This window comes from Cervus elaphus, chromosome 5 (genome assembly GCF_910594005.1).
Source record: "Cervus elaphus chromosome 5, mCerEla1.1, whole genome shotgun sequence".
Taxonomy (NCBI): Eukaryota; Metazoa; Chordata; class Mammalia; order Artiodactyla; family Cervidae; genus Cervus; species Cervus elaphus.
This window is the reverse complement of record NC_057819.1, coordinates 73688755-73700968: the sequence shown is the minus strand read 5'-3', so window position 1 is coordinate 73700968 and position 12214 is coordinate 73688755. Positions and strand designations below refer to the sequence as shown.

The 12214-nt window shown below is 37.2% G+C and overlaps 1 pseudogene; it reads right to left on the bottom strand.

Moving 5' to 3' along the window:
- Positions 1 to 561: 561 nt before the first annotated feature.
- Positions 562 to 3814, bottom strand: LOC122693173 (annotated as a pseudogene).
- Between the last annotated feature and the right edge of the window lie 8400 nt (positions 3815 to 12214).

Genomic DNA, 12214 nt, shown 5'->3' with positions numbered 1-12214 from the left:
CACATTGGATTTTGGGTCCACTTTAAGCTCATCTTGACTCTTACCTTAATTACATCTGCAAAGATCTTATTTTCAAATAAGGTGACATTCTGAGTTCTGGGTGACATGGATATTTGGGGGACAATATTCATCCACATCACTTCCATGGTGGCACAGAAGGTAAAGAATCTCCCTGAAATGCAGGAAACCCAGGTTCAAACCCTAGGTCAGGAAGATCCCCTGGAGAAGGCAATGACTACCCACTATATTATTCTTTCCTGGAGAGTTCCATTGACAGAGGAACCTGGAAGGCTATAGTCCACGGGGTGGCTAAGAGTCAGACATGACTGAACACCTCACATTTTCGCTTTTCATACACCCACAACACACATCATTTTACACATGATATACAGTTATTTTATTCAACATTGAACTGAACAGAAACTAAAACATGAAATAGCCAATTTACGACTCTAAATTTATGATCTAGTGAGTTGACTATATAATTTAAGTCATCATCTCTACAAGAAGATTTAATCAACAGTACATAATATATCAAATTTCTTTTGGACATACAGATCTTCAACTAAATTGTATTAAGTGATTAATTAATTTCCTGACACTCTCTTTCACTTCTTTGTTCCTGAGACTATAGATCAGAGGGTTCAGCATGGGACTCACCACTGTATAAAATACAGAATGTACTTTGACCATGAGCCATTAATTTTTGGAGCTGGGTACACAATAAAGAAACAGGACAGTCCCATGGAACATGGTGATGGTGGTCAGATGGGGGGGCACAAGTAGAGAAGGCTTTTTGGCGAATCCCAGCAAAAGGCATTTTTATGATAGTCACAAAAATGGAAATATAAGTAGTGAGGACAATTACCAGGCTGCTCACCTCATTGCATTTGGCAATGGCAAAATAGAGCACTTGGCTGATGAAGGGATCAGAGCAGGAGACAGAGACAATAACAGAGTGCTCACAGAGGAAATTATTTATGATGTTAGACCCACAGAAGGATAATGTCTGGAGAAAACAGGTGAGTGTCAGGGAAGAGACCACACCCCACGTGTAGGGACAGGCCACTAATGATGCACAGAGCTTTGGGGACATGACCACTGTGTAGGTGGAGGCTTACAAATGGCCACAAATTGGTGATAGGCCATCACTGCCAACATGAATGCCTCTGCCACTGCAAACATACAAGCCGAGAAGAATTGCATGATGCATCCCATGAAAGAGATGGTTCTGTCTTCCACAACCAAATCTCCAAGAGTTTGGGTGTAACTGTGGTGGAATAGTAGAAATCAACAACGGACAAGTGACTGAGAAAAAAGGACATGGGGGCATGGAGTTTGGGACTGATCCTGATGATGGTGATCATGCCCAGGTTCCCCACTACGGTGACTGCCTAGACGGTGAGGAAAACTAGGAACAAAGGAACCTGGAGGTCGGGATATTCTGAGAAGCCTAAGAGGGTGGCTTAGGCTTAGCCTAAGTGGCTTAGCCACTCTCTTAGCCTAAGAGAGTGGTTCTGGCACTCTGATTTCCTTCAGCAAACCACATAATTGTTGTTGGAGAAAATTTGAAATAGTGATAATAAAATGATAACAATGATGATAGTCCATGGATATCATATTTATTGTGTGTCAGACATTGTGTTAAAATATTGGTACATTAGTTTTGAGCACTAAATAAGATTTATGAATTTGAAAACAAACAGTTTCATATTTTACAAAAGGAAATGGAAGCATATATGAGTTAAGAAACTTGTTTGAATTAACACAGCCTGCTGGTGATGAGTTAGGTTTGAAGTGACCATGAGTGACAGAAATTGAATTTAGTTTAGAGTCAGAGAGAAATATTTTCTATAATGTCATAGAAAAACATGTTTTTCACAGTTCCATCATTCTTAAGGTCTGTGCTGTTTAATGGGAGTAACATAACAATAAATGAAAACATAACACTCAAATTTATTTTAAAAACAGGAGGAGTAATCTTTTTAGAGGCAGTAATACTTCTATCATTATGTTCAAACAGAAGATCATCAAAAAGGCAGAGGTCATGAGTCACCACAAGAATTTTCACATTTTGGAAAACATAAATGGACATCGAGGGAAATAAAGCTCTATCTTCAAGTTTTCCAGTGATTCCAGTTTGATGCTAAAATTATTGGCTTTGTGTTCAATGCAGCAACCTGGTAAAGTAATGAAGTTGTGTTATAATTTGTGGTACCCTCACTTTTGTTTTCTTTCCTATTTCACTAGTTATAATTTGTCTCACATAGTGAAACTGATGCTCTCAATATAGTCTTTTAAATTCTTTGATCAATATCTCTTAACTTGCTATCAATATTTAATCAATCTAATAAATTTATTAGGAATATTATAGCATTAAATGCTTATAGAATATCTGAATTATAGAGTAACTTAAAATATATTTTGCTCAACTTTTCCATATTCTATACTGTTTTTCAAGAAAATTAGACAATACAGTAATAAACACAAGGTTACATTATGACCCACAAAACTGGTGACAGGACTATTGAGTTTGATTAAAACCACAGGTGATAATCTTGCTTTGAGTTATACAATTATTTGTATACATTATTTTGAGAAAGCAAATGCATCTTGTACTGGTAAGCAGTTTATCACAACAGAAGTATATTTATTTAGCAAATATTTTAAAATAAGTTAACCAATAACAAGCACACATCTGAAATATTCAGATTAATAAAGGGACTATTAGTTCAACTCTCATAAACACAAATGCAATTTTAGTTTTGTCTGACCATGTGAAGGGAGAAATAAAATTCATTATTTCTTGAATAGCTTCGTGGTACTTTTGACACTCAAAAGATGTATTTCCTATATGAAGAAAAGGGAATGGTTGGGGAGTGGAAAAGAGTTAGTGACAGACAGACTGGCACAATGAAAGAAGCAAGGAGTTGGAAACATAGATTGAAATTCAGTTGCAAGCTTTGGCATTCACTGTATGATCTTTGGTGAATCACTCAGATTTTATGAACCTCAACTTCTTTATCAGTAATAGTACATGATAATGTATATTTTATAGATGTATAAATATTAAGTTAGGAAATGACATTAATATAATTAGTACAAAGTCTGGTAGTTGTGGAGTTCAAAATATATAAGTTTTCCCACCCTCATCCCTTTTAATTCTTAATACTCTGAGTAACTGGTATTATCTTTAAACACATATTATTTTAAACAATCTAAGAAACAGGTCAAGGTCCAAAGTTGGCAGCAACAAAAATGCAGGAATAATTTGTGATGTCGAAGAATAGCTCAACTTTTTTTTTTTTTTTCCTGAATTTCCTCTTGGCCCTGTTCATGTTAATTCATCAATCACTGTCCTTCAATAAATTGTCTCTGTTTCCCCTTTGTTTTCTCTTTATTATCTGACTCTTACTAATCATCCAGTTTTAATCTCATGGTCACCTAGGTTTAGCCAACTTCCCTGTAGTGGTGCTACCCTGAACTGTGAGAAAATTAATTTCTTCTTGATTACTTTATCTGTTATGACAGTTTCTGTCTCTTTAAAACTTTAATTTCTCCCTATTAACTAATTTATCAAGTCTAAATTTCTCTGCTCAGTTTTACATAAAGCCTTATCCTAGCTATATTCTTCAATTTTCAACCTAATCAAGACAGTATTCTTAGAATATAATGCCTGTAATTTCCTCTTTTCTTACATACTGATGCAGCGATGAACAATATACAAAACATTTCATGAAAATTGGTATCATAAGGACACTTTTCCTTTTCACTTCAACCATATTTCCTACACCCTTGACATACCTGCAGACATTACTGTCAGAAAAATGGAATTGTATATTATGGTGTTCATTATTATTATTTACATATGATTCTTACCTTCTTTCGACTAAGTTTTGAGGTGTTGAGGAATTCTCAGGCATTATAGTATTTTTAAAAATTTCATTGTGACTATTCTGCTAAGCACAATGTGGATATCCTCAGAGCAAAAATCAGGATGATACCCCAGTGAAGGAGGAGGAGATCAAAGCTCAGCCTTCAGGAAAATGGACTCAGGAGACATCACCACACAAAGACTGACAAAGAGTTTCCACTGTTTTAGAGGTTTCAGGATCTCAGAGTTCCCCAAAGGAGAGAAAAGAAACACAGTAGAACATCCCACCTGAAACCAACTCACCTGAAGATCCTGTTTCTACTATTAATTGTCTCCAGGGGAGTTCCCACTCTGAATTCAAATATCATGTAAAATATTAAGGAGTTGGTTAATGTAGCAGGAGCCAACAAAAATTTAATGGGACTGGAATATAATTCTTTCTTAACATCCAGGAAAACTCAGAGAAAGGAAGAGAAAGAGAGAGAGATTTGGAGCTGAATCTGATTCCTAAGAACAAAATGTAGGGCTTATGTATGCTTCCATTACCTTGGGGATTTAGACCCCAGAGAGTATTTCTTGAGCTATTTCTTTTTATATCCCACATCCAGAAATTAGCTGGAATGCTTTTCTATGTGACAATTTGCAAGAAGGTAATTTCTTCTAAATCATTGGAGATAGTGCCTCAATAGCCTCTTTCATGGATTTCTTTAAAAATAATTATAGAAAAATACATGAACTGAATAAGAAAACATGGTGACTACAGTAAAATCCAAAATGAAAGATAAATAAGATAATCTTTCAGAGATATTAATAACTGCTATTATATATATTTACTGTATGATTTTTCTGTCCCATTCTGTGTGTATGAAATGCCATGTGTTTTGAGATGTATGAACAACATAACTTGGTCTTTGGTTTTATTGCCTAACCTAAATGAATATTATTGTCTGCAGAAACAATGATGTTCTTTATTTAAACTAAATTTTCTTTTCTTCTAAATATGAGCTATACACACTTCCAAGCATATATTAATACAATTAAATCATATAATCTCTTAAAAATGTTGAATGCATCTTGGTGATGAATGGTGAATGTTTAAGTCTCTAAAACCTCTGAGTGTCAATCAATCCACTGGTTTCACAACACTGAAATGTCACACAATTAGATCCACTGACTTGCCTGGTGGCTCAGCGGTAAAAAACAAGTTGCCTGAAATGTGGGAGATGTAGGTTCTATACCTGGGGTCAGGGAGAAACCCTGGAGAAGGAAATGGCTGCCCCCTCCAGCATTCTTGCCTGGGAAATACATTGGACAGAAGAGCCTGGTGGGCTGCCATCCATGTATTTGCAAAAGATTTGGACATAGCTTTTTGACTAAATAACAACAACAAATGCTTTCCCTAGGCTCCTGACAACCTGATTAACCCTTGCCAGACTCTACCAGGAAGCCATAACACAGCAGAGGCTGTTTCCCATCAGGCACAGAATTATTGTACATAGCGTTATGTTGATCCAAAATCCCACAAGTCATGATGGCTATTCTTTCACTGAGATAAGTTTGAGGTCCTTAATGCATCTTCCCCCATTTCTGACACCTCTGTACCCTGGACTAACTTTTGAGCCAATATCTACACTCTAGTCACCCAGAGTTAGCAACCTTGTTGGATATTAGTTTTCCATGCTGTACAACAAATTGCCACCAACTTAGAGACTTCAACTGCTATCACAGTTTCTGTACCATAATAGTTTGGGAAGTGTTTGCATAACTTTATAAGATACTGCTAAAGTATTTTCAAAGTTATTTAACCTTGTATTCTTATTTGAAATGCATAAGCATTCAACTTGTTCAATATTTTCACCAAGATTTGAAACTCATTCATATTAGCTATTCTAAATAGAGTACAGTAGTTTCTCTTTGTGGTTTAAGTTGTAATTTTAATAAGAATGTCATTGATGACTAATGATGCTTAGTCATCCAGCCTGGGCTGGTGATCTGTTTCACCATAGATAGTATACATGCTGTTCTTTTGAAACATCCCACCCTCACCTTCTCCCACAGAGTTCAAAAGTCTGTTCTGTATTTCTGTGTCTCTTTTTCTGTTTTGCATATAGCACTTCAAACCCAGTTTTCAAGTATAGAGTAGAGAAACTTGGCCAGCTCTGCATTAAGCAAAAGATAAAGGTAGTCTTCTCCAGTGATGTAATGTGGATATAATTCACCCCTGATATGATGTCATGAGAAAAGCTTCACCTCTGTGATAAAGCCATATTGAAAATCTACAATCCCAGTTTAATGTGACAGAATCATAAGGCAAACCCATATCCAGAAACATTCTTTAGGATACCTCACCAATATTCCTTAGAATTGTCAAAGTCAAGAAAAAACAAGAAAGGAGTGAAACGCTGTTTCAGACCAGAGGATACTGAGAAGACGTGAAAACTAATCCAATATGGTACCCCGGATTACATCTCAGAAAGAAAAGAGTGTATTTGTGGGAAAAAACAAACCGGATGGAATCCAAATAAAATTTAAATTTTAGTCATCATAACATACCATTAATTCTTTCTTATATTTTATTTTACTGTGGTAAGAACACAATATGAGATCCACCCTCTTAAGATATTATTCAGTGTACAATGCAGTACTGTTGACTACACATATCATTTTGTACAGTACAACTGTGTGTGTCTTGCTAAACTGAAACTTCTTAACCATTGATTTGTGAATTCCTGCTTCCCTCTCCACTATCTTCTGTTAACTATTATTCCACTCCTTGATTCTGACATATCATAAGTGGAATAGTGCAGTATTTGTCTTTCTATGACTGACATTTTCATTTGGCATAATGTCCTCAAGTTTCATCCATGTAGTCACATATTACACAATTTCCTTCTTTATAAAGATCAGATTGTATTCTACTGTTTACATATGCACCACATTATTTTATCTGACTATCTGTCTATAGACATTTCAGTTGTTTCCACACCCTGGCTATTGTGAATGGTTCTACAGTGAATGTGGGAATGCTAACATATTTTTGAAAGCTTGATCTCAAATTTTTAGGACAATACCCATAATCAGGATTTCAGGATCATGTATAATTCAATTTCCAACTTAATAAAGAACCTTTATATCATTTTCCATAGCAGCTGCAACATTTTGCATTCCCACTAACAATGTACAGTGAGGTGTGATGAAAACTCTGAAACATCTTTGCATCTTACTTTTTAAATTAAAAATTATATAATTTATTTTTAAAATGTCATCATTTAAAATGTCATCATTAATTAGCAGTCCCATTTTATTGTATCTCCAATACTACAACCAGCTCTGCTTTATGCCAACATACTATCAATTCTGAACTGAAAAAGTGTAAATGTAATAAGTAGCTCTCAGTATCTCCACTTTGCATCATTTTGCTACAACATTTGCCAGACTTTGCTTTTAGTCTTTGTGACTGTCAGTGTTTTGGGTCCAGGTTGAGAGGTAGTTTTTGGAAGTATTAAGCAATATTTTTTTAAACTTCTTATTAAGTAAATAACAACTAATTAGTGAATGCAAACTTACAATTTCCTAATAATGTTGGACTGGGCATAAAAGTGCATTCCAGTTTTTCCATAATATGTTACAGAAACACCAGAACAAACTTTTTGGCCAACACACTATACACATTTCACAAAGAAGTAAGCAAGACACAACAAATCTAGTTTCCTGGGCCAGAAAATTGGTATGTGAAGTCAGGGTTTGAACACTATATTCTTCACATAAATAGATACTAGAAAATCACAGGAGCTTTACAGTCTCCTCCCCTAATAGGTTTCCTGGTGGCTCAGGCAGTAAAGAATCAGCCTGCAAGGTGGAAGAAATGGGTCCAATCCCTGGGTGAGGAAGAACACCTGGAGGAGGGCATTGAACGCACTCGAGTACTCTTGCTTGGAGAATACCATGGACAAAGGATCCTGGTGGGCTACAGTTTCTGAGGTCACAAAGAGTCAGACACAACCAAGCGACTCAGCACACCAGGAATAGCCATTACTTGAGTAACTGCTTGGAGTACAGTAACTGGCCTTGGAGTATGGAATGAAGCAGGGCAAAGGCAAATAGACTTCTGACAGGAGAATGCACTGGTCATTGTAAACACCCTCTTCCAACAACACAAGAGAAGATTCTACACATGGACATCACCAGATGGCCAATGCCTAAATCAGATTGATTATTTTCTTTGCAGCCCAAGATGGAGAAGCTCTATATAGTCAGCAAGAAATGACTGGGAGCTGACTGTGGCTCACATCATGAAGTTTATATTGTGAAATTTAGACTGAAAATGAAGAAACCAGGGAAAAAATCACTGGACCATTCAGGTATGACCTAAATCAAATCCCTTGTGATTATACAGTGGAAGTGACATAAAGATTCAATGGATTAGATCTGATGGACAGAGTGCCTGATGAACTATAGGCAGAGGTCTGAGACATTGTACAGGAGACAGGGATCAAGATCATCCCCAAGAAAAAGAAATGCAAAAAAGCAAAATGGTTGTCTGAGGAGGCCTTACAAATGGCTGTGAAAAGAAGAGAAGTGAAAACAAAGGAGAAAAAGAAAGATATACCCATTTTAATGCAGAGTTCCAAAGAATAGTAAGGAGAAATAACAAAGCCTTCCTCACTAATCAGTGTAAAGAAATAGAGGAAAACAACAGAATAGGAAAGGCTAGAGATCTCTTAAGAAAATTAGAGATACCAAGGGAGAATTTCATACAAAGGTGGGCTCAAAAAAGGACAGAAATTGTATGGACCTAACAGAAGCAGAAGATATTAAGAAGAGGTGGCAAGAATACACAGAAGAGTATACAAAAAAGTTCTTCACAACTGAGAGAATTACGATGGCATGACCACTCACCTAGAGCCAGACATCCTGAAATGCGAAGTCAAGTAAGACTTAGGAAGCATCAGTATGAACAAAGCTAGTGGAGGTGATGGAATTCCAGTTGAACTGTTTCAAATTCTACAAGATGATGCTGTGAAAATGCTGCACTCAATATGCCCACAAATTTGGAAAACTCAGCAGTGGCCACAGGACTGGAAAAGGTCAGAGATTCATTCCAATCCCAAAGAAAGGCAATGCTAAAGAATGCCTGAACTACCTCACAATAGCAGTCATCTCACACGCTAGTAAAGTAATGTTCAAAATTCTCCAAGCCAGGCTTCAATAATATGTGAACTGTGAATTTCCAAATGTTAAAAATGCTTTTAGAAAAGGCAGAGGAACAAGAGGTCAAATTTCCAACATCTGCTGGATTATCAAAAAAACAAAAGAGTCCCAGAAAAGCATCTATTTCTGCTTTATTGACTATGCCAAAGACTTTGACAGTGTGGATCCCCACAACTGTGGAAAATTCTTAAAGAGATGGGTATACCAGACCACCTGACCTGACTTTTGAGAAATCTGTATGCAGGTCAGGAAGCAACAGTTAGAGCTGGACATGGAACAGCAGACTGGTTCCAAATCAGGAAAGGAGCACATCAAGGCTATATATCATCACCCTGCTCATTTAACTTATATGCAGAGTATATCATGAGAAATGCTGGGCTGGAGGAAGCACAAGCTGGAATTAAGATTGCCAAGAGAAATATCAATAACCTCATATATGCAGATGACACCACCCTTACCAAAGTGAAGAAAGTGAAGTGAACTAAAGTGAACTGCAGGAAATGAAGAAGAACTAAAGAGCCTCCTGATGAAATTGAAAGAGGAGAGTGAAAAAGTTGGCTTAAAGCTCAACATTCAGAAAACTAAGATCATGACATCTGGTCCCATCACTTCATGACAAATAGATGGGAAAAAGTGGAAACAGTGGCAGATTTTTGTGTGTGTGTGGGGGGGTGGGGGGCTCCAAAGTCACTGCAGATGGTGACTGCAGCCATGAATTTAAAAGACACTTACTCCTTGGAAAAAAAGTTATGACCAACATAGACAGCATATTAAAAAGCAGAGACATTACTTTGCCAACAAAGGTCTGTTTAGTCAAAGCTATTGTTGAGGGAAACTACGTGACTGCCTTTAGAAGGTCCTCACAAGGAACTGGCGAAGGGCCAGGGCCACCAGGCATATCTCCAGGTTTTGCCCTGGGAAACATTTCCTGCATATATGGCTTTTACGACTGCATGATAATAGTGCTGAGGATAACAAGCTTACATTGAGGAAAACAGACTGTCTTTTGATCCTGTAGAGTCTATGTGTCTCATGAACTTTGTAAACTTGCTGTTATCAACTTTGTATGTGCTCAGGCTCCATCTGTGTAACCTTGGTTTTTGTGCAAACTCCATCTGTGTAACCTTGGTTTTTGTAAGCTATTTCTTTGCTTTCATATATAAAGTGATTCACTGTAGAAGTAAAGTTTTGTCAGTATCCCAGACAGGCTGTCTGTGTCCTTTTTTCAGAGTCTACTCCGCTGAGCTTTCCACAAGTGGCGACCAACGTGGGGCTCGAAGTCACAACGAGTTGAACACGGAGAAAGATTCCTGCAGAAGGAGGTAAGCAGACAATGGGACACCAGGCAAGTCAGATACCTTTTGTTTCACTTAAGCATCAATTTTTGAAACAATTTGGCACTAATATTTCTGTTGATCAGTTAACTGAATGTTATCAGCTTGTTTTAGAATACAATCCTTGGTTTCCTGAGGAAGGGATTTTAGATGAACAAGTACTGCAACGCATTCGAAATAATGTCTTAACTGCGTATCGCCGAGGTGATATTCCTCCCTGATTGGGTTACTTGGGCATTGATTCGGACCATTATCGAACAACTTGATGGCAAAAAGGTTGATGTAGAAGTAGAAACAATGCAATCTTTACATGAACATGAATTGGATGAAAAGGATATGCAAGGTTCTTTACTTCATAAGAATGTTCTTTTTAATCAGAAGGAACCCACTGATGTTGGCCATGAGAGCAAACAACCATCTGCTATTTGTGATTTTTGGTCTCCTAAAACTGAAAGTAATTTTCCCCCACTGCCAAAAGAATTACCTAGCACTGCTCTTCCGTCCGCTCCTGCTCTAACACTCCTTTCCCATGTTTCCCTTGATGCTTTACCACTGCGGGACTTAATTAAATGCACATTCCCCATTGTATTTAACCAACCACAACTAGGTCATGTTACCGAGAACCCTGCCGGGGTCCAGCCCCAGCAGGATCCAGGGGAACCCTCAGGATGAATGGCATCGGAGAATGAGAGAGAGAGAGAGAAAGAAAAGAGGAGAGAAAGAAAGAGACCAGACCAGGAATGCAGCAGAGTCTGGCAGTTGCTTTATTTTTCACCATAGCCTTTATACCCTAAGTTGGTACATTTCTAAGGGGCAGATAAGCATACAGACTTAGTTTAACATTACATCAGCTTGTCCTTCACGAAACCAGGTGTGCTCTGTATATTTTTGTTTCTGAGAGTCTTTTCCCATAGATTTTTTGTACATTATCTTCTGGCCTTGAGCTTAGCAGAAAACAGGAAAGTGGCAGTCTCATGATACAGCAGGTTGCAACATAATAGAAATACAATCCTGTTAACATAAAAGTCAGTCTTTTTGCAGAAGTTCTCAGCTAAATTTATCTAAAAAGTTTAGCACACAAAGACTCTGCAGCTCTGGTGAGGGAGCCCCTGTTTAGCACTCCTGGTTAAAATTAACAATTTTCTTATTGTTTTTACACTAGGGCTAAACTCTTATTTTCCTAGATCTCCAGCTATATTAATAGTTTCCACTGCACAACCTCAGCACATTAATATCAATCAAATATTGATATAATAACCACTTTTAAAACAATATGTTTTGTATTTTCTAATAGGGCTTCCTCACCCTCCAAAGGGCTCTGTGCCTATTAGGGCCTTTTTAATGGTTAATCTCTATGTATAATATCTTTTGGCTTTCAGGCCTATTGACAATTTATGGCTTGCACCTGGTGCAACTTTAAGCAACTTCAATAGCCGACTCTGTCTTTTTTGTGGTTAATCTATTTTCTTTCTATTAGGTGTCATCTCCATGGGAACTAGTTAGGATTACATTTTTACAGAACAGAAATGCAAAGGATTGCAAAAACAGCAGATGTGGCACAGAACAGGCTCTTAGTCTAAAAGTTAACTACTTGCAAGAAGTCACCAACTAATCTCTATCTAAACTATTTTTTATTAGGCACATTTGTGGCTATAATATTTGTGGAGCTTTTCTCACCCTGCGGAGGGACCTATGCTTAATGGTGTCTTTTGTTAGCATACTGTGCTTAGGATGTTTAGAACAATCATGAGCATTTTTTGCAATGGGAGCACACATTTATCAAACAAGCCAGAAT